Raw genomic sequence first — 23,019 nt, 5'->3', positions numbered from 1 at the left:
CCCTTGTTGCTACTTTTATTGATAGCTGTTGAAGATAGACAGAAAATGATGGCTAGAAGGTGGAGGGTTTTGAAATAATGCAAACCAGAATCGAACATGCATCACCAATTTAAGCACCATAGCTCAATGTCTCAGAGGCAGTGTGTCAAAAATAAACCAAGTCTTGGGGCAAAAAGGGCCACCAAAACTAGAGTTCAGCGCACACACACACACACACACACACACACAGGTGTGCTATTATTATCAGGTAAATGCATGGCTAAAGTAGTTCCAGGCAGGTCTTGACCGCATTAAAGTTCCATGTCACTTCGCCAAATGATTTCAGTTATTTCAAAGGTTTTTACAGCCTACAGAAACAAAACCCACAACGACACTGACCGAGCAAATAAATATATTACACAATAGGATAAAAACGACCAATTATTTCCACGTTTTTGACACAGAATTACGTTTTATTATGTATTATGCATTTATTAGTTATTGTGGATAAGCACATATCTTTCTCGCGCTCTCTCCCCCACTCAAACGACGTCTCGGATTTATCAATGAAATGAGAGGTGGAGAGCAAAGTAGTTTCTTCTCAGAGCACCTCATGTAATTACATCACAGCAGTCTCCTACACTAGTCTCCAAACAAGCTTATTTAGAAAGATTTTGGACTAAGTTAGCTGAAGTTTTAGTTTTAGCACCAACAGTGGCGTAACAGCACCCGTTACCGGATTGCTGTGATCATCCATGGTGGTGAATCGATCTAGATCCTGTTGCTCTTAGGATATGAGTTTTTCAAGTGTGATGTTTCTGTGATTGCTTCTGTTGGATGGGATTGAGTGCAAAAAATGTATCTCACAAAATAACCATGACCAACAATCGCTCTGTGATTGCAGACCTAACCTATTTCATGCTTTCTAATTGTGAAAGTTGATAAATTAGTGCCGTTCAAGTTCAAAGGTTTGGGGTCAGAAAGATTTTTGAAAAGAGTCTGCAAGGCTGCATTGATGTGATAAAAAAATACAGTAAAAACTAATATTGTAAAAATATTATTACGATTTAAAATAACAAAAAGCAAAATTTCCAGCATCATTACTCCAGTATTCAGTGTCACATGATCCTTTTAAATAGATTTAAAAAAAAATCAGATGATAAAACCATTTAACCTTAACAGACATGATATTAGGGTTAGGGTTAGTATATTACATAAAAATAATTTATATTACCATGATACTTTTCCAAAGAAGAATTGGGATACCATACTACATGTCCAAATTACCATGATGGTGCGTGCCTAAAAAAGGATCCTATTACCACCACGGCACGTCCAAAAAACAATATCATGGTTCTTTTCTTGTAAGTGTTCCAGGAATTTAATAAATATATTTTCCTTTCAGACTTAATTTTGATATAATTGGCACTAAAACTTGTGTCAAAATCATTTCATGTTTTCAAGCTTCATTACCACCCCTGTCGGCTTGACGCAAGCTGTGTATGGATGCAGTTGTAGCTTTCTGTGAATAAATATCTCAGCGCTGATACACCCCTGAGACATGTAGGGTTTGTTCCACAGGCTTCAGGTCCCCTCATGCATGTGTGTTACGTGTTGGGCATCAGAAGTCCGGCTATGTTGTGTTGCGCATTGCCCTAAACCCACCACTCAGGGCGGAACGCCCATTAGCAGCTGCCTGTCAGCGAGCTTCAGCCACCGCTGGATGGTTGCTTGGCAACTGAGACCCTACATGGCCAATCAGCATGTAACAGGAGTTTATTCTGCATAAAGCAGGTCAAGAATCACCCCTTAATTCCACTCACATGTCCTTTCTCTTCATTTCAAGGGAGATGTGAATGCCTCAAGGACATACATGTTTTTTGGAACACTATTCAATCTTTACTCAGAATGTTTTTATATTCCAAAATAATATGGCTACTACATTTTTAAATTAATTAAAAGTAAGCGTGGCACTAATTTAGCTTTCACACTTGTATAAGCACCTAATAATAGTGAACATTTATAGGTTAACGTTAGAGCGAGTGGCCATGTAAAGTGGCTAACGTTAGGCTACTACTTACATGTTTTAAAGGCCAAGTTTGAGATCGATGAATGATTTGCCTGCAGAGTTTGCACGTCACCTTTTTGCAGTCATTTACCCTCTCGTAATGATCTCACACTTTGGATTTCCTGCCCAACCTAATTACCACATGGACCAGCTGTCTTAATGATCTGTCCATCATGGACTACGTGACTTCACTTACTGTGGATTTCTTTTCCTGTGACCAACGACCAATTAAAATTTGGTCGATCAAGCCTAGTCTCATCACCGTGTGTTGACTATTAGGGGCCAACCCTTTTATAATGGTTGCCAGTGTGTAGCTATGTAGTTTCTAAGCTGTTTTTACCATCCATCCATCCATCCATCCATCCATCCATCCATCCATCCATCCATCCATCCATCCATCCATCCATCCATCCATCCATCCATCCATCCATCCATCCATCCATCCATCCATCCATCCATCCATCCATCCATCCATCCATCCATCCATCCATCCATCCATCCATCCATCCATCCATCCATCCATCCATCCTTCCTTCCTTCCTTCCTTCCATCCATCCTTCCTTCCTTCCTTCCTTCCGGTGCCTGTATATGCTATTGGTTCCCTCTTCAATGCGAGTACAATTCCCCCCCCTGTTTTATCATCCATAATAGCATAACTCTCCTCAACAACCTGCATGATTTGATTTGAGATATCCCCCATCTCCATAGCACAAATGTTTGGTACTAACTATGAGCCATGTTTAATGCTTAAGGTTAGGGATTTAAAAAAATATGCCTTAGCAAGCTGTGCTATAAGAGTACAATAGCCGTACTTGCAAGTGGACTCTTAGCAATAAGCAGGGCATCTTCTCATTTACATTCTCATCACGCCATGATGGATAAACACAATGATGAACTAATCTAGGATTGCCTTCAGCATGAAAAGATATGCAGCATTTTATCTCCGATTAAAGTTAATCCTGTCTGCAGTGTATCTGAGTGTTCTGAGGTGTGTCTTCACAAGAGACATCATTTCTCAGGTCTTGCAGGGTTTAGCCATCTCTTTGGTAATACATTTAAAAAAAATACGTATTACGGCATACATCTCTCTACATCCAAACACCTTATCTGTCTGCAGATTGATATCACCAAAACGGCATTCCCTCCCCTTCTTCTTTCAAGCAAAATCCCCACAGGTTCTGCTGCAAAAAAACACCTTGCACAGATTGAAGATATACATCATATCTGGACACTCAAGATGTGGAATGTTTTATTCATGTCACAAGTATTGTCAAAGAAATGAGACAGAGGCGGGTTTGTTTCAAGGCTAGTGACTAGCAGCAATTTAGACGTTTGGAAGGCCTGATGCATTGTCACTTGAAAGCTGTTGTGCTTTAGTGACCATTTTGTTCTCAGATTTGGAGGAGACTTTTAAAGTTTAGTTTACCAAATAACATGGTGGGAGGACAAATACGAATATTGTGTTCGCAGTATTCTAGAGAGGAACTGAAATAATCTGGCATCTTTTATATTTTAAAGATGTAAGTATTTTTCCACAGACTTTTTTTCACAGAAAGATATATTTAGTACTTCTCACAAACATTTAAAATGATGAGACTTGCATGGTCATGTCAGTGGCCTAGAAAAAGTAGGTTTATTCTCTTTATAGGTGGCCACCCACCTCGGGGTGGTGGCCATGTTTAGATCACATGACACTTTAACTGCAGCCTAATTTGTATCTGTTTTTAATAGTATCACACTTGTCAATTTCTAGTGAAGTTCTGAAATGTGCGTCCATGCATGGAATGTGGCCTACTATTACACACAACCCCTTGCACTAAGGTGAGGAGTTTGTGATTTGTTTTAGTTTAAAAAGATAAAGGGATGTCAATAAGCAGACTTTCTTATAATCTGCATATACTTCATGGTATGCATGCAAGCTTAGATGCGACCTGAATCTTGGTACTTTCGATAGGGAATACATTTCCCATGATGGACAAATGAAAATGCTGTCATTATTTACTCACCCTCGTGTCATTCTGAACTTGTATGAGTTTCTTTCTTCTGTTGAATACAAAAGAAGATATTTTGAAGAATGCTGGTAACCAAACAGTTGCTGGTCCCCACTGACTTCCATAGTATGAAAAAAAAAGCACACACCAGAAACTGTTTGGTTACCAGCATTCTTCAAAATATCTTCTTTTGTATTCAACAGAAGAAAGAAACACATATACGGTAGGTTTTGATCAGAAAAACTCAGGGTGAGTAAATGATGATTTTTTTTTTTTTTTTTTTTTTTTAACTACAGGGGTGGCACACTCTGAGCACATTTCTATTTTTTGTTTGTCTGTTTGTTGTTTTTTAGAAAGCTCAATAGGTACAAAAGGCACAAAAGGTAAGTGTGTGGTTACAAACAGAGAGAACAGGGCTAGTTAACAGCCTTGGAGAACTGGGATCCCCATCCGGTCTGAAGCCAGTGTCTTTTGTCACACACCACAGTCCAATATAGCTCCCAGCTGCAAGGGGCCAATCTGTTCGAATTCCCCGTTTGGTTTGAGTTTGCTCTCATTTTCTGTCTCTTTACTGGAGTTAGGGAAGCCCACCAGTGCTTTGGCAACTAAGCCGTACAAAAATGAAGAAAAAACACAGGTGGAAATACATGAGCAGCCTTTCTGTGTTTGATATGTAAATGTTCATGTTGGTAGGAGCTGCTAATTAGAAGTAGAGATAAGCGTCCAGTAGTTTCCAGCACGTATTTCAAGACCAAACCCTTAATGACCAGACCTCCTTTTTTTGGAATAAATTAGATGGAACTTTAAGGTAACAAACACACAATAGAACTTATTTATATCGCTGGATGCTTGTTGTTTCTAAATGCTTATAGTCAAAGAGATTTGTTAGATCTAATGCTGTTCTATTGTGATTCAAGTCTTGTGTGAGTCAATATGGGAAAGGGTATTTTCTGCATTGATACTCTTTAATCAGTGCATATGAGAATGAAAGCTGTGCTATTGTTTATTTGTACATTTAAACTCCCTGGCAACAGTCACATCCAGTGTTTGTGTGCTGATTTGTTCTTGAGGTGGTTTTTAGCATTTACATTTATTCATTTAGCAGAAACGTTTATCCAGATTGGCTTTCAAATAAGTATAGTGCAGTAGTACAATATTAGTGTTAAGTGTAAGTGTAAACACTAGTTAGTTAGTCAAATCTCCTCAGAAGAGGTGTGTTTTCAGTCATTTTTTGAAGATTGTATGTTGGGATGATGTGAAGTTTGTTCTATGATTTAGGGACAATGATTATTTCTGAGTTCTGTATGCAGCAGCAGACGATTAAATTCGATATGTACGGCTTTCAGCACTAGTGGTGGGGATTTTGATTCATCCAAGTCTCTTTTAAATCTTTTCATTCTGAATCTGTTCACCAAAAAGATTAATTTGCTTATTTGTTTAATGGCTCTTTCTGTAGGCAACATCATTAAACCAGTGAGTCACTTTTTGTGCGTTATGAGTGAACCATTTACTCAGCTAATTTTGAGTCTTTCACAGCCTAAACAAATTTTTTGCGTACTTCAGTACTTAATTTTTCCAGATCTATTAGAAAAACAAAAAAAACAATACAAAGCACTTCGAACGTATTTGAATATATCTTTCCTATGATTTCCTATGATATATACACTCACCTAAAGGATTATTAGGAACACCATACTAATACTGTGTTTGACCCCCTTTCGCCTTCAGAACTGCCTTAATTCTACGTGGCATTGATTCAACAAGGTGCTGAAAGCATTCTTTAGAAATGTTGGCCCATATTGATAGGATAGCATCTTGCAGTTGATGGAGATTTGTGGGATGCACATCCAGGGCACGAAGCTCCCGTTCCACCACATCCCAAAGATGCTCTATTGGGTTGAGATCTGGTGACTGTGGGGGCCATTTTAGTACAGTGAACTCATTGTCATGTTCAAGAAACCAATTTGAAATGATTCGAGCTTTGTGACATGGTGCATTATCCTGCTGGAAGTAGCCATCAGAGGATGGGTACATGGTGGTCATAAAGGGATGGACATGGTCAGAAACAATGCTCAGGTAGGCCGTGGCATTTAAACGATGCCCAATTGGCACTAAGGGGCCTAAAGTGTGTCAAGAAAACATCCCCCACACCATTACACCACCACCACCAGCCTGCACAGTGGTAACAAGGCATGATGGATCCATGTTCTCATTCTGTTTACGCCAAATTCTGACTCTACCATCTGAATGTCTCAACAGAAATCGAGACTCATCAGACCAGGCAACATTTTTCCAGTCTTCAACTGTCCAATTTTGGTGAGCTTGTGCAAATTGTAGCCTCTTTTTCCTATTTGTAGTGGAGATGAGTGGTACCCGGTGGGGTCTTCTGCTGTTGTAGCCCATCCGCCTCAAGGTTGTGCGTGTTGTGGCTTCACAAATGCTTTGCTGCATACCTCGGTTGTAACGAGTGGTTATTTCAGTCAAAGTTGCTCTTCTATCAGCTTGAATCAGTCGGCCCATTCTCCTCTGACCTCTAGCATCAACAAGGCATTTTCGCCCACAGGACTGCCGCATACTGGATGTTTTTCCCTTTTCACAGCATTCTTTGTAAACCCTAGAAATGGTTGTGCGTGAAAATCCCAGTAACTGAGCAGATTGTGAAAAACTCAGACCGGCCCGTCTGGCACCAACAACCATGCCACGCTCAAAATTGCTTAAATCACCTTTCTTTCCCATTCTGACATTCAGTTTGGAGTTCAGGAGATTGTCTTGACCAGGACCACACCCCTAAATGCATTGAAGCAACTGCCATGTGATTGGTTGATTAAATAATTGCATTAATGAGAAATTGAACAGGTGTTCCTAATAATCCTTTAGGTGAGTGTATAATTGTGTCTTTTAAAATATTAGAAAATGTACCTTTTTATTACAAGGCAAGTTCTGTTCAGGTTGTAAAATGCCGTGTGACATGATTGTCTAATTCATGTTATAACTAAAATGTGTACACATCTATGTTCTATTCAAACTGTAAGGGAAATATATTATATTACTTGTATGGCAATAGCACACCTCTGCTCAACAGGTTGCATGGTTTGAGATATATTTAATGTCTGTTCTCTGTTGCATGAGCAAGTTACACACTGAAGTTTAATATTTAGGGGTTTGTTCAGCTGCTGGCCACCATTTTCATCAAAATATTACAAATCTCAACAAGCATCTTAAATTACCAATTTGCCCCCTGAAGGATATCATGATGCTTCATATGTGATTATTATGCAGAGTGTGAGTGTTGATTTACATTAATGTTGTATAATCCAGAAAATTGGATTAGCAGCAGTGGAATTAATCCTTTCCACACAGGTTTAAAGTGTTAGATAACAAATCACCTGAATTTAATAACAGCTCATTCGAGCAGCCTTATAGAGCACCCATCAAACTTGAACACAAATGAAAATAATAAGACACGCTCTAGTTTTTATTTCACTAATTATTATTGTTGTAATTCTGAATTGCTAGTTTTATTGCCCTGTTCCTTATGATATCCATCACTGTGATGAAGGGCAGTAAACAACGTTACTACACAGCTTTATGAGGAGTTTACATGGTAGTAGTCATGTAATAACTTGGCCTCCGCTGGGATGACACAGATACAATGGTTTATCAGGAAGTAGGGTCTCATAATCCCTCTCCAACAGCTCTCAAACACCGGCCTAGTTCATCCGCACCTCTTCACCGCATCAAACACACGCATTCAAAACACGGAGATGTCCTTTACAGACCTCACAGAAATCACAAGAGCTTATCTATTCTCTCCTCTCACACACTAGTCATATGTCGATTTGTGTTTCGGTAACCTGAGTCACTGGTGTGAAATCAGCAAGGAATTTGCTCAAGCTGAGCAGGAATTAGACGATACAGCACGATACCGCTACAAATGTGAAACCTTAAAAAGAGCTTGTAAAGCTGGAGTAAATGTCAAGCTTGATAAAACACATTCACTTTGATCTTTAAAAACCCTAGATGCAGTATTCAGACTCTCAAAGCAAGCGAAACTCGACCTAATGTGCGACTGTTCCATGTTTATTAATATTCGGATTTTCTGTTTTAGCATCAGCATTTCTAAAAGCTGAATATCTTTGGCAGGACTGGAGGATGTTTTAAAGATATACATTTTTTTTGACACTTCTGCCTTTTAATCATCCAAGTCATCTTGAACCAGTATGAACTTCTTTCATCACAAAAGGATATACACTCATCGGCTACTTTATTAGGTACACCTGTTTAACTATTCATTAACACACATATCTAATCAGCCAATCATATGGCAACTCAATGCATTTAGGCATGTAGTCATGTGCTGTGTCCGAAATTGCATTCTCTCTTGAGTAGGTACTTATTTTGAATAAGTAAATGACCGCTAAAAAAGAATGTTCTATATAGTATGAGTGTGTAATCGGGACGTACTACATTCGCCTTGCTGTCATTATCTCATGACCTATAGCATTCGTTGCGTCGCTTCACTGCCATTCACAAATCCTCTCCTGTGGCCTCATGGGATATTAAAGTGTCCATCATATGCACACTTCAGAATCTCGCCAGAAGAAGTAGATCATCCGGGTACTTATACGCCTTTATGAGTACTGTGAATTCGGACATACTTCTTTTGTCACATACTGTTTTTCACTTACTATATAGTAGGGAAGTATGCAGTTTCTGATGCAGTCATGGTCAAGAGGATCTGCTGAAGTTCACACTGAGTATCAGCTGGGGCCAGTTGCATAAACATAGCCGCTAACTTGTTAACACAATCGCTAACTGACTGTTACTTACAGTAAGAACAAGTTTGACCAACTAGAAGCTTATTACGCCTAATCAGACTCACTTTTGGGATTTAAATTAGACCAATCTACATTTTTATGTAACTGACTTCAAGTTATGACCAATCTTAAAGAAAAAAATTTGTTTTGATGACTAACTTGTAAGACTAGTCTGAGCAGTTTATGCAACCGGAATAAGGAAGAAAGGAAACTTTGAACTTTGAACGTGGCATGGTTGTTGGTGCCAGACGGGCTGGTCTGAGTATTTCAGAAACTGCTGATCGACTGGGATTTTCACTCACAACCATCTTTAGAGTTTAAAAATCTAAAAATAAAATATCCAGTGAGCAGCTGTTCTGTGGGTGAAAATGCCTTGTTGATGCCAGAGGAGAATGGCCAGACTGGTTTGAGCTGATAGAAAGGCAACAGTACCTCAAATAAGCACTCGTGCCAACCCGAGGTCTGCAGAGGAGCATCTCTGAATGCACAACGTGTTAAACCTTGAATCAGATGAGCACCGTGTGGGTGTCAGTCCTGTCAGCTAAGAACAAGAAACTGAGGCTGTAATTCACACGGGACACCAAAATTGGACAATAGGAGATTGGAAAAACGTTGCCTGGTCTGACGAGTCTCGATTTCTGCTGCGCCATTCAGATGATAGCATCAGAATTTGCCATAAACAGCATGAAAGCATGGATCCATCCTGCCTTGTATCAATGGTTCAGGCTGCTGATGGTGGTGTAATGGATTGAGGGATATTTTCTTGGCACACTTTGAGCCCCTTCGTCCCAACTGGACATCTTTTCAATGCCACAGCCTACCTGAGTATTGTTGCTGACCATGTCCAACCCTTTATGACCACAGTGTACCATCTTCTGATGGCTATACTTCCAGCAGGAAGCTCACAAGGCTCAAATCATCTTTCTTGAACATGAAAATGAGTTCACTATACTCAAATGGCCTCCACAGTCACCAGATCTCAATCCAGTAAAGCACTTTTGGGATGTGGAACAGGAGATTCATGTCATGGATGTGCAGCCGACAAATCTGCAGCAATGTGATGCTATCATGTCAATATGGACCAACATCTCTGTGGAATGTTTCCAGCACCTTGTTGAATCTTTGCCACCAAGAATTAAGGCAGTTCTGAAGGCAAAATGGGGTCCATCCCCATTCTAGCAAGGTGCACCTAAAAAAAAAGGTTGCCGGTGAATGTACAGTACACTCACCAAGGCTGCATTTATTTGATCAGAAATACAGTAAGAACATAATATAAAATTGTTGAATATAAAAAATGTGAAGCCATTCACATCAAGTTACTACCTGAGATGATATTATCCTTACAAGAGGGAATTACTATAGTATGTGTAAAGATATTATGTGATCTATTTATTTCCAGTGACTCAAGAGAGAAGTACAACATAGTGTTGTTGATGCAGCGCACCTCAGTGACAGCTCTCTCTCTCTCTCTCTTTAAGGAGTTTGTCCCTTGCCACAAGAGTTCAGCTCATCACAACCATGATCACTTGGTCCCTATAGGGAACATTTGAAGTCAACATGAAATGGCTTTCACAACCCATTTTACTTCCCTTAATGTGACATGTTTGCGCAATGGGATATTAATAGCTATTAAAAAGCTATTGGTTATCATTATCCAAGATCCTACTCACTTAGGTTACATCAGCCAATTTTCACTGCACAAATTCCACTTTGCTACTAGTCCGATTACAGTCGGATTATTAGAGTCCATGCATGTAAACGCAATGTTTACACTCTTTGAGAAATCTTCTTGTGATTGGCCTATAGATGTTTTGGCATATTAAACTAGGAAAGGATAAACATGTTTTTATTTTAAACATGACTGAAATGCCCAGGTTTATGTTTGGTTGTCGGCTCTTATTTCGGCTCAGCTCACTGTTATGACCGTGGACAGCAGTGCTTGGCTCCTCACTGGAGCAGCACCATGGACAGCGACAAGCCCGCCAGCCTAAGGTCTTCCCTGCGGGAGTGACACTGCACACACTGCATCTCTATAGTCTCTAACATCTGTCCATAAAGAACATCTGTCCAAAAAAGGAGGGACATTCTTGCTGCACCAGGTATGTTTCCTTCTGTAGTCACTCCTAACTTAACATATTTTGCTTAATTGTTCATTACTCTGTGGTGCTTTATGATCTGTGGTGTAGTGCTCCCTGGAGCCACATTTTATCAAGAGACTGTGTGCTTATAAATTTCTGCAAATTACATTTTATGCAAAGTGGACTAAAATTATTAAGACAGTTTGATGCTATACGGAGAACTTATAACATTTGCAGTTTTTTTAAGCATACAAAAATATTTATTTTCTACAAAATGCAATTTAATGTCAAAATATATATATTTTTTTAAATCACAGTGACTAGTAAAGTGAGAAAGTACAGTCAGTACATTTATTCCATATTTTGTATATTGGTTTTATGTTCCCCATACTCACTGCAAAGGCGTAAATGCCAGTTCTTGGTCTCAGCTGTGGATTTAGTCAAACAAACCAAATCTTCTTTTTTTGGTCTATTTAAAATAGAAACCTTTTGTAACAATATACACTACCGTTCAAAAGTTTGGGGTCAGTAATTTATTTATAAAAAAAATTAAATGTATACTTTTTTTCAGCAAGGATGTGTTAAATTGAAAAAAAGATTTATATTGTTAAAAGATTTCTATTTTAAATAAATGTTGTTCTTTTTAACTTTTTATTCATCAATGAATTCTGAAAAAAGTATCAGTTTATTAAAGTCATATATTTATCATCCATTAGAGAAGGACTTAAGGACTTTATAACATTTATAAAAAACAACAAAAATATGTTTATCCATGTAAATTTTGAGCTTCAGCTATCCGTGGCAATGGCACGAACAAGGATCTGCATACCGAGTTGCATGTCGTTAGTTTGATGAATCGTCGAAGTTCGAACGATCAAAAAATGACTCATAATAAACAGTGATCGCTTATCGCCACCTACTGACTTAACGATGTAATCTGCAGTAAGAGTCGCTGAACGACTTCGTTTGTCTATCATTTCGCCTCTGCCATCGAGAATCTTTACAACATTTGGTGCTGTGGTTTTCGCTTTTTGTCCAACAGTAGCCTAGTTGGTGCAATCACGCACTGAGACATTCACTTTTGCAGTGTTTGCATAGGTGTTTAATGTGTATCAGTCATTTTTATGGAATTATGTCATGGTGGATTCGGGTAACATAAATGAGACGATGTTTTCTAAATGTTCAATAAAATACACAAAACACTGTGCTTACGTAAATATGGAAACGAACGGAGCTCCTACTATTTGTTGGAAAGCTGCAACTTTAAGACAGAAGCGAACTCCCCCTCTTTTCTTGAACAATGGTCTCTACCAACCACCGCTGCTCTCGCCGCTGAATCCTTAACGTGCCATTTTATTACTAATGGTCATATCTGGAAATCAAAATGTCATCGATATACGGGACAGTATCAGGTTTCTGAGGATGCCAGCGGTGGATATTCATGCGGGTTTCTCCGGACCAGTGCTGATTTTGGCCAGTGAAGCTTCCTTGTAGTGAATCGGATGATTGGAGCAGCTGTGCGCTCGCGCTTAGATTGCAGCTGTCATTGATATTGCATAGTGAACAGTGAGTATAAGACAGCATGCACAGTACAACACAACAGTCATTGTGTCTGACTTATGTGTACATGCAATATTCTTTGTGCACCATTCTCAAGGTGATTTGGAAATGCCCGTTTAGTGACAGGAAACTTCCAACAGATGTGAGAGGTTTTGCTGTAGTAACAGAGATCAATGAATGAATGAATGCATGCATGAATGAATGAATTAATGAATGAATGCAAGTATGTTCTGTTGAACTGATGATAATCTTTCATATGTCATACAGGGAAAAGCTGTATAGATCAATGGAAGACACTGACAGAGAGAAAAGAAAAGAGAGAGAGGAGGGAGGGAGAGAGAGAGAGGCAAAGACAGGCATGATGTAATGCGCTTGAGACAATGGTTGAGGATTCTCTCCAATTAGAGTCACAGCAGCGGAAAAGGCTGTTTTGAAAGAGATGAGATCACTATAACATGCCGGCTTGGAAGGTGTACTGGGAATGTCATGGGAATTGTTCTTGCATCTCCCGCTCGCCTGTGGTCCGGCTGTAATGGACCTTATTCACATGTGCTGCTGGACTGAGTGAATGTGAACGTGATGCTCTAATGTACAAATGCTTGGCTGTACAATCCAAAAATGTTTGAATTATTACAGCATGAAGCTTTTATTGAAATTGGAAGGGTTAATCAACACATTTAATTGTGATATTACACAATTTATTTACTGTCACCTTGCCAGATTGTGCTAAAATTGTCATGGCATCACATCATGTCTATTAAAGGAAGAGTGTGACTGTTCAGTGCATTTTTTTAAAAAGTATTAAATATATTGTAGTAACCATCAGAATATTCCTTTAAGTTCAATTCCAAAAAAAAAAGATGGATATAGAACCAATCACACAGCACTATCTGCTTTCAAACTTGGCACTTTGCGGACATTAAACATTTAACGTGGAAGCAACTGGGTAGTATGGATGGAGAATCATGGCCTCTAATGGTCTGTGTAGACAGACAGGCTGAGAATAGTCGGCCTCCGTGTCCCACTGACCCTGTTGGTTGTGCTGGTGTGTAAAGTCTGCCTCAGCCATTTTTCGCTGTATTTTATCAAATGTACAGCTGGTTTGTATGACCTTGGCAAGGGGGGTGTGTGGTGGAAAGGATCTTTTTCACACCACTGAATGTGTGCGGGTTGATTAAAGGTTATATCAGTGAAAAATACAGTGGAGTCCAGTCTGAGACTAGCATTCAAAATCAGGGATTTCAAATCTAATTTAAATCTTGAAATAAACAAAAACATGTAAATATAATATTAAAATAAAAATATTTAATATAATGGCATAAAATAAATGAGAAACGTTTAAGATAAATAGTCTGAAACGCCGTTGAAAACCTGGGATTATTTTATTTTTTTACTTTATATACTTTATTTTAGTGCTGGGCAACGATTAATCGCATCAAAAATAAAAGTTTGTGTTTACATTATATATGTGTGTGTACTGTTTTATATATATTATGTATATATAAATACACACATATGCATGTATATATTTAAGAAACGTATATGTATAAGTTTTAAGAATTTGCTATATCTTTATACACAATTTATATTATATATAAATATAAATATTTTATATATAGATAACACATTTTTCTTAAATATATACATGCATGTGTGTGTATATATGTATACAAAATAATTATACACATTTTTCTTAAATATATACATGCATATGTGTGTATTTTTATATACAAAATAATTATACACAATACACACAAACATATGTAAACACAAACTTTTATTTTGGATGCGATTAGTTGTTGCCCTGCACTACTTTATATAGTTCAATTATATTTAATAAATAAAAGTAATGACATAAAATAAATAATAAATGTTTAAAATTGCAAAAGTCAAAATAAAGTAAATTTGACCATGTGAATAAACTTGTGCAGTTCATGCTGTAAAGCTACAAGCACATACCAAATACACACCAAGACATTTTAAAATTCATGTACGTTTTCTCAAAAATTAAGTTTGCACTAAAATTTCAATTCAATTATATGCTGATAATATAATGAAAGCATTTGCATTAAATGAAGAAAATCAAAATAGTAGCACTACTCTTCACTCAGACTGTTGGACCCCACTGTATATCAAATGCAACATTATATCATCATTTGTGTAGTTGGTTATATGCGGTATATTCTTGTATCACCACAAAAATCCACAGATTTCATTGAACTCACTCACCTCAGCCCTCCCTTTCCTCTCACGCTGTACCTCTCTTTCTCTCTCCCTCCCCCCACAGCCATCCATTCATTCAAGACAGTGTGTGTGGAATATGATCGCTCTTGTTGTCATCATTGGGGCTTTTACTCTGGGCATTGCCTTGCTCTCCACTCAATACTCTGATTGAAATGTGGGTTTAAAATACAGTGTAGAGCACTCTCACACCCAATGGGCCATTGAGAAGTCTTGGGCTTGTGCCCATCTGCATTACATTTCAGTGCAGGATATGCCAAATATCCTCTAAATATTCCATGCCCTTGACCTTTTGTTAAAATGTGAGCAGTGATGTGTTAGCAGTCAATAATCCACATTCCTTTGTTCATTTATTCAGTCCAGCCCACATGCTTGGACCACCACTGTTTACAAATCCCCTACTTGCAACTTGGTACAGTCCATTATTGGATTATTTGACTCTGTTTGCTCATTAACTAATCATGAAGGGCTTGATCAGCAAAATATATTATGGCAAAAATCTGCAGAATGGATTTAAACACCTTTATTTTACCAAAATGTTATGTAATTCCTCTCTGAGGTCCCAACATTGATCCCTTGGCCTTGAGCAATGTAAAAACATTGCCACTGTCCTTGTTGGATCACAAGTAAAATATCATAAAGCAATCGATGCCCAAAAGGGTCATTGCATTCCATTGTTCTTTATGTTCATTGAGTACCAATATGTATCTTGTAGGCAGAAGTTGAACTCTGGATCAAGTTTTGAAGTCGTGCCAGCCTCACTGCTGATGTCTGATGTTAGGGGCTGTTTTGTGTTATGAAATATAGATGGGAGTCTTCTTCTCTTAAGATGCTGTAATGGCTTTTCTCTTCCCCTCTTCCAATCCTGCTGCGTCATTCTTTCTTTTTTCCTTTCCTTTCTTCCTGCTGCTTCCGGTAACACTTTATTTTGATGGTTCCCTTTAGACATTCTGTTGACTATAAGTAATGGTTACATGTCAACTAACTCTCATTAGTGTATTAGACTGCTTAATGTCTGCTAAAACTTGTGGTCTCAAAACAGACATTCTACTGACTATAAGTCACTTTGCAAGTATATCAACTTATTCTACTAACCCCTTATTCTACTAACCCTAACCGTACCCCTAGCAATTTACTAATACTGAACTAATACCCTAATGTAAGTTAGTTGACATGCGGGTGTAACATTACCTATAGTCAACAGGATACATGTCTAAAGGACACGTGTTAGCTTTTGATTCGTTTTTTTTTGGTTCAGTTTCATTCATTCAAGCTTCATTCATAATTTTTCATTAATATTTATTTACTAGCATGTAGGAATGTACTAATAAATTTCAGCGACTGACATTTTCCGCAAAATGGACAAAAAGTGAGACAGTTTGATGCTACAGAGAACTTGCAACAATTTCTGCTCCTCAATATGCTATTAATGGGCCCCTATTATGGATTTTTGAAAATTACCTTTCATGTAGTGTGTAACATAGCTCTAAGTGAATGAAAACATCCTGCAAAGTTTTAAATCTGAAAGTGCACCGTATATAAAGTTAGTTGTCTTTCAAAAGTAAGAGTCGACTCTTGAGTCAATTAAATGAATTGATTTTCAAACGAGTCATAAGCCGTTTCGTTGTGACGTCAAGACGAAACATTAGCATATTGCCCACCTACTTATTGCATGCGCAGACACCAGGGAAAACTTGAACCTTGCAGCTGAAACATGCAGCTGATTCCTGTGGATGCTGGATAGCATCATGTCGAGAAGACACTGTGCTCTACAATGTGAAGATAAAGACAGTTTTTTTTTTTTTTTTTTTTTTTTTTTTTTCACTGCCAAAGGACGAGCATGTGAAGAATCAGTGGTGAAAATTCATCTTTACCATGATACCACAGCAGTATAATCCTAAACTTTTGCTGTGTTCCCTTTATTTCACTGACGACTGCTTCTCAAATCTCGGAGTTCAATGCAGGATTCGCAAACTGCTTGCTCTTGAAAGATGGTGTTCAAAATACTTAGTTTTGAGTTTTATATTGTGTAGGTCTCCTGCTAACTGGTTAACTCACATTATTACTGTCTTACTGAAATACTTCTGCTAATCAGTTGTGGGCCACTATTACCTATAGCTGTGTCTATAAATGCAGATTGTCTGTCATTCTCACTACTTTGAGGAAAGATTAAGCATGGAGCAAGATTTGTTTAACCAACTTACGTTACATCAGTCATTCACGCTAGAGCTCGGCTAATGTATGCACTGTTATTGATACAGTTTCCACGTGTTCACCGCAATATATTACAAAAATACTCTGTAAATAAATTAGTACAAGTAAAATAATCGGTTTGTTGATGGACATGCACTTGTTAATGCTGATGGTGAGGAATTACAGTTGCAACATCTCATAATGTACCTCAAACTGAGTAGTGTATCACTGAGAAACGTCCTACTCGAGTCGTCCTTGCGATGGAGGTTCGGGTTGTTCTAGTTCTTAGAGTGTTTCATCATCGGACTCGCGCTCGCATTGATATGGTAAAAACGACGTGTTTGTTCGTCACTGTGTTTAGTTTACGGTGTAGGAAGCCTCAGGACAGCTGACGTTGTTATGGCAATGGACGTTTTTGTTTTCGACGCACGCTGTACGCGGTAAACCAATCACAACAGACTGAGCTGTCTGGCCAATCAGAGCAGAGTAGCTCGCGGAAAGGCGGGATTTAGAGAGATTGATTCATCTGACGAGTCGTTTGAGAATCATTGAAAATGTGGTGATGTGCAAATGTGTATTATGAGGAAATTAAACAGGTTTTTGACCGTTGATGCATGTAAACCTGTTGTAGGAGACTCCAAAACAACATTAGGAAACTTTAAAATAGCATAATAGGAGCACTTTAAATGTCAAAATATTTAAAATGAAAATCACTGATAGACTAGTAGAGTGACGGAGAATAAGGATAAATTTGTCAGGACATTTGTTTCATTTATTTTTTTCATTGATTTTTCCCTTTCCCATGCTCGCTATAAAAGGGCATAAATGCAAGCTCTTGGTTTCATTTGTAAATAGTCACAAAACACTCAACAATCTTCCCCAAAAGATTTTTTGAGAAGTAGTTGTTTTCTTTACAGTTTTATTCATAATTTTTCTGTAGTGAGTGAAGACATATAAATCAGTCAAATAAACTAAATTACAGTATCTCACAGGAAATATGCTGAGAGATTACCTTTCAAAATGTCAGCTAAATGAAAAAACACTTGTGAATTAACATGATAGGGCGAGCATTATGTAATTGACAGGATAATTAGCCAATAACAGTGACGTAGAGGCTCCTCCTCATGACCTTTTGCCTGTATCTTGCCATTTTCTCCCATCACATTTATGACACACTTGAGGAAGAAAACATTTTATTCTATTCTATTCTATTCTATTCTATTCTATATACAAAGTTTCATTGGAGCAACAGCTGCTGTAATATGCTGAGATGTTAGCTTGAGAAAATGCCAGCTGACTAAAAAACAAGAACGAGACATTTAATTTCATCTGTTATATCAAACATCAAAAATAAAAATCAAAGCAAAAAACCATTGTTCTAATTATAGCTATGACTATAAATAGTTGATAAATCATGGATGTGTCATATATGATTCTGTGTGGACACAACACAGAGCCATGCAAGTCGTTCAGTAAACTGTTGACTTGCTCATGGTTGTGCTCACTGATCATGTGTTATAGTGACGTAAGAGGTGGTTTGTAAGCTGGCACATCCAGTCTAGGGCTGCGTTCCAGTCCACAATTGTCATGCCCTTCACTCGCTAACTTCCCTCCATCTCGTTCACTCGGATGTGCGTCATTGCTTACGTTGCACGAGTGCCCACTACTGGCGGAAACTGCAATGGGCTGAATTGGAACGTCCTAAGCCCTTGATCACTTGGAATCAGCTATGGAGTTGATTTATTATTAAAAACAAATTTCCCTTTAAGAATTTGTTTAATGCAACATCCAAATGTATATAGGTGTGTTTGGGTTGTTTTAAATTAAAAAATATATAATTAATATATCGTAGAGTTGTTTGTTGTGGTGGTGATTAGACGAGCTCTGTGGTGACGTCGCAATCGTACTGCATTGTGGGTCAAAATCGAGGGAACGAGGGTCTGTCCATATAAACTTTCCTCGTCCACTTCACGAAGTGGTACGCACTTCAAAATGGCGGCAGGGATTCCCCTGAGGGGAAGTGCTTAGGGAAGTTCGCAAGTGCGTGTCTAAAAGTGGACTGGAACAGCAGTCTCTGACGTCACTCTCTGAGTGTGACTCAATGTGTCAGTATTGTGTGAAAATAAATCTAGGTCTCTCCCCCCACATTGTAGCCAGATAAGTGTGCAGGTATGTGTGTGAGTGTTTGTGCAGTGATTGAGAGGGAGTCCCAGACTCTGTCCCACATGAATCATTTATTGATTGGCATATGGCATTGAGACGTTGCTTCTTTTCCAGTTCCTTTGTCTCTCTCCTCACTCACTTCTCTCCGTTGTATCTGGATATTCTTGCGGTACTCTTGAGACATCAGAAAAAAGCTTTGACTTCTGCTTTTGCTTTGGTTTTGATTTTTCCCTTGCTTATAGTGATTCCACTGCGCTTTCATCTCAATTCGATAACCGTCTGGTGTACACTAATTCTTTTTTTTATTGAAAATTGTTTTCCTGACCAGAAAGCTCTAAAGGCCAGGGGTAAGGAGGAGTGGTGGTGATTGTTTCATATTGGGAAATTGATATTTGATCAATAACTACCTCGAGAACAGTCGCCAATGTAGACTGAGACAGAAATGAGAAGATGCTTCCAGATTCACAAGGCCTCATTTACAGATTATTTTAAGTAATTTCAGGTTCTTTTCAAATTTGTACAGTACATGACAAAAAGTGTTGATTTCCGAATAGATGAGTTGTTAACTGTAATTAGTATATCCATTTCCACCAGTTTAACCACTCTGCACCATTTAATCAACTGCACCATTTTCTGAGCAGTTGCGAACATGATAGATGGACGTTATGTAATTGACAGGATAATAAGGCAATCACAATGAAGTGGAGGCTCTTTTTGACTGTTTCTCATCTCACATTTACGGCACACTTAAAGATCTAAGAAAAACACACTTTATTATTGGTTTTCTATTCTATTCTAGTCAGTGTTGTTATTATTAACAAATTAAATCTATTAAAATAATTTCTGTTAATTAAAATAAAGCTAAAATAAAATATAAATATTAGATTAAAAGCATTTTAAAAGCACCTTAAAGCACTTTAAGGCCTTTAAGCACATGCGTAAAAAGGTATTATGTTTTATTTAGCAAGCCTGTAACCACATAGATCAATGATGGAAAAGACCATTTACGGCCAAAACAGGCAATTACTAAGGAAATATATGTTTAAAAGCTTTTTAACAGTTATCGAGGTAGAGCCAAAAACCTAGGATTAGTTTGTGAATGTAGGTTTAATGAACGATTCGATTGACAGCGGTGGTCCTTGAGGCCATATGGTATGAATGTCATGGGCATGTGCGAAAAATCGTGATATACAATCTTTTACGCACGTGAAAAAGTGAAGGTGCCCCTCGGTTGCTGATTTTTTCCGAATTTCTCACAGGCCTCTAGAGTCAAACAGGCCCAGCGAGTTTCGTTTCCGATCGGCCTCTGTTAACCTTGTCTGATAGGTGCTCAAACTTCATTGGCCAATGGCGGCCGTGTTTTTCGAGATACGCGTATGTGACTTTTCCGTAGCTATATCCGTTTTCGTGTTGTTGTTGTTGTTTTTTCTTCATTTTATAGCGCCACTAAGTGGCCAGTCGCCACATTCTTTTTCATGCGACCACAGTCTGAGCCCATACATAGGTGTACCGAGTTTAGTGAAATGATCTCATTCTGTTCAAGAGGGTTAGCTGTTTTAGTAAAAGTGTCCATGTTTGGTTAGTGACAATCAGACTCCAGAGAATCTTTCTGCACTGGTTTGGTTCCAATCATACGAAGAACCTAGGACTAGTTTGCAAAAATAGGTTGCCATGTGTTCTGTCCACCTTGAGCCAAGGATTCCAACGATATATGACACTTGAGCCTGCGACGAACGGTTTAGGAGCTATGATGAGTTATTACGTTATTTTGTTCGCTGTAGCGCCACCATCAGACCGATTGGGGTGAGCCTTGGTGACGTTGTGGATGAGGTGGGTTCTACAACCCCCTTAAAGTTTCAAGTCTCTACGACTTACGGTTTGCTCTGCCTGATCACTTTTAGGGGAGAATGCTGACCCTTGGAAATTCTAACACGCTTCAACTCACAATTAGAAACGGCAAGTTTAAGTAAGTTGAAGTACTAAATTGACTAAAACTAAAATGAAAACTGAATTCAAAATATTATTAAATACTGTAATAGTATATACATAACATTAAAATATATTATTCTATTCTATTCTATTATCGGTATATACATTTTCTAATATTTAATATCATATTTATTATAGCATAATATTTATTTCGCTTTTTTTTATACACAGCTTGTTCTTTGTTCAAAAGGGTGATTGTGAAACTGAATCATTTAATTATACTTAAATAAGTTGCTTGTTGGAACAATGCTATTTGTTTCAATCTTGAGTTGTTCTTATTGTGCATATGGTACATTTAATTTTTTTATGTCAGTTCTTAAGCTTGCTCCAATCATCTGTTATCTAAGTGACATTTGCCAAGCATTTTAAAACCCAGCGGTGGTTTATGAGAAACTTTCGACGTGGTCTAACTCGTGACAGACCTTTGCACAATAATTTGTCTTTTGAATTGTCTCTTTATCTACAGCAGCAGGGGGGAAAAACTCCCACTTTTCCAGGCAGCTTCAGGGCTCTCCATTGCATGCTTGGTTAAAGACAGGAGAGCTGGCCGCAGCCCAGAGCGTTTGTGGGTCTAAAGTTAGCAGTTAGTGGCTAGCTGGGAGATGGTGGGACTCTGGCTAACAGCCTGTTCTCATAGTGTCTGCAGGGCCCATTGCCAGTGAGAGTCAGCTTAGGATGGATATGTAGGTCTACTATCTGCAAACATGAGAAGTTAGAATGTAGGCCCTAGTCTTCTAATAATGCAATGAAATGGACTACTTGTATTAACTTTTTGTATGATTATATGTGTATAGAGATGGAAAATTGTGTTTGGATTGTAAATTAATGACTGTTGAAAACGAAACTGTAATTAATTTTGCAGTTCTATTTGGTGAAGCAAATTATAGGCCTTTATCACACTTCCACGTTTGAAAAGCGGAAGCTTTAAATAGCTTAAAATAACTTCCGCTGCAGCCATAGCACGGGATTGTGATTTATACTGATGTTTATACTGATTTATTCATCTAAACACACTATCCACAGTTTACAATCATTAATCAGGTATGATAAAACAAAGACAAATTATGTCATGTTATTCCAATGCATATTTCATGATTTAAAGTAAGCACAATGTGTGAGCCCACTGTATGTGTTTCCGCAATAAAGAGTCTGACCACCTTTTTAATTGTAGAAATGCAAGAACTGAATACAAACAACATATCACATGAAGAAGCATTCGAATTAGAGAATTAGGTTATACATCCCATAAAATATTAATTACGAGTAAAGACAAATTAAACTATGTTCACATTGTTTCCATGCACTTACTTCACTTTCACAATCATCAATTATTAGATCAAACTGAAGTTGTTCAAATATAGGAATATTTCCAACCCGTAGTCTAATATTTAAAAAATGACTGGTTTGATCATCTTAAAGGAACACGCCGACTTTTTGGGACTTTGGCTTATTCACCGTAACCCCAGAGTTAGATAAGTCCATACATACCCTTCACCCACCGCTAGCCTAGCTTAGCACAACATGTAAATAGGAAAATGTTGGCGTCATTTTGTTACTTATTGGGAGCAGTATGCTAGCTGGAGCCGTTTACCTCCAGTCTTTGTGCTAAGCTAGGTTAGATGAAAAGGGTATGTATGGACTTATCTAACTCTGGGGGATACGGTGAATAAGCTAAAGTCCCAAAAAGTCGGCGTGTTCCTTTAAGCGTGTCATATCCTCTGGGTTGGATAGCATTATATTGTAGGCAAGATTTTAGGTAAATCATAATAAATATGCTGCAACAATAAAAACAATTACATTAAAAATAAAATTCTGATTATTCCTCCCGCAGTAAAAACAATTGGCCTCACTCACATAATGCTGCACAATAAATTAGAAGATTTAACATGTAAGGCTAAATATACTGTTTGCAATATTTAAGTTTTTTGTCAAATTCAATT

General features: G+C 38.0%; 1 protein-coding gene across 2 annotated transcripts in view; it reads left to right on the top strand.

The window, feature by feature from the left end:
• Nucleotides 1-23,019, top strand: part of ppfia2 (PTPRF interacting protein alpha 2) — a 214,742-nt gene that overhangs the window by 28,229 nt on the left and 163,494 nt on the right. Inside the window, exon 1 of one of the 2 annotated variants that reach the window (XM_084408383.1) lies at nt 12,260-12,499. The exons of the other annotated variant lie outside the window; for it this stretch is intronic. The gene's annotated coding sequence lies outside the window, so the exon portion shown is untranslated. Of the gene's footprint in view, nt 1-12,259; nt 12,500-23,019 lie in introns of those variants that run through there. 2 annotated transcript variants of the gene reach the window in all.

Source organism: Rutilus rutilus (assembly GCF_951802725.1).
Source record: "Rutilus rutilus genome assembly, chromosome: 4".
Taxonomy (NCBI): Eukaryota; Metazoa; Chordata; class Actinopteri; order Cypriniformes; family Leuciscidae; genus Rutilus; species Rutilus rutilus.
The sequence above is the reverse complement of the archived record's forward strand: the minus strand, read 5'-3'. Positions and strand labels throughout refer to the sequence as shown.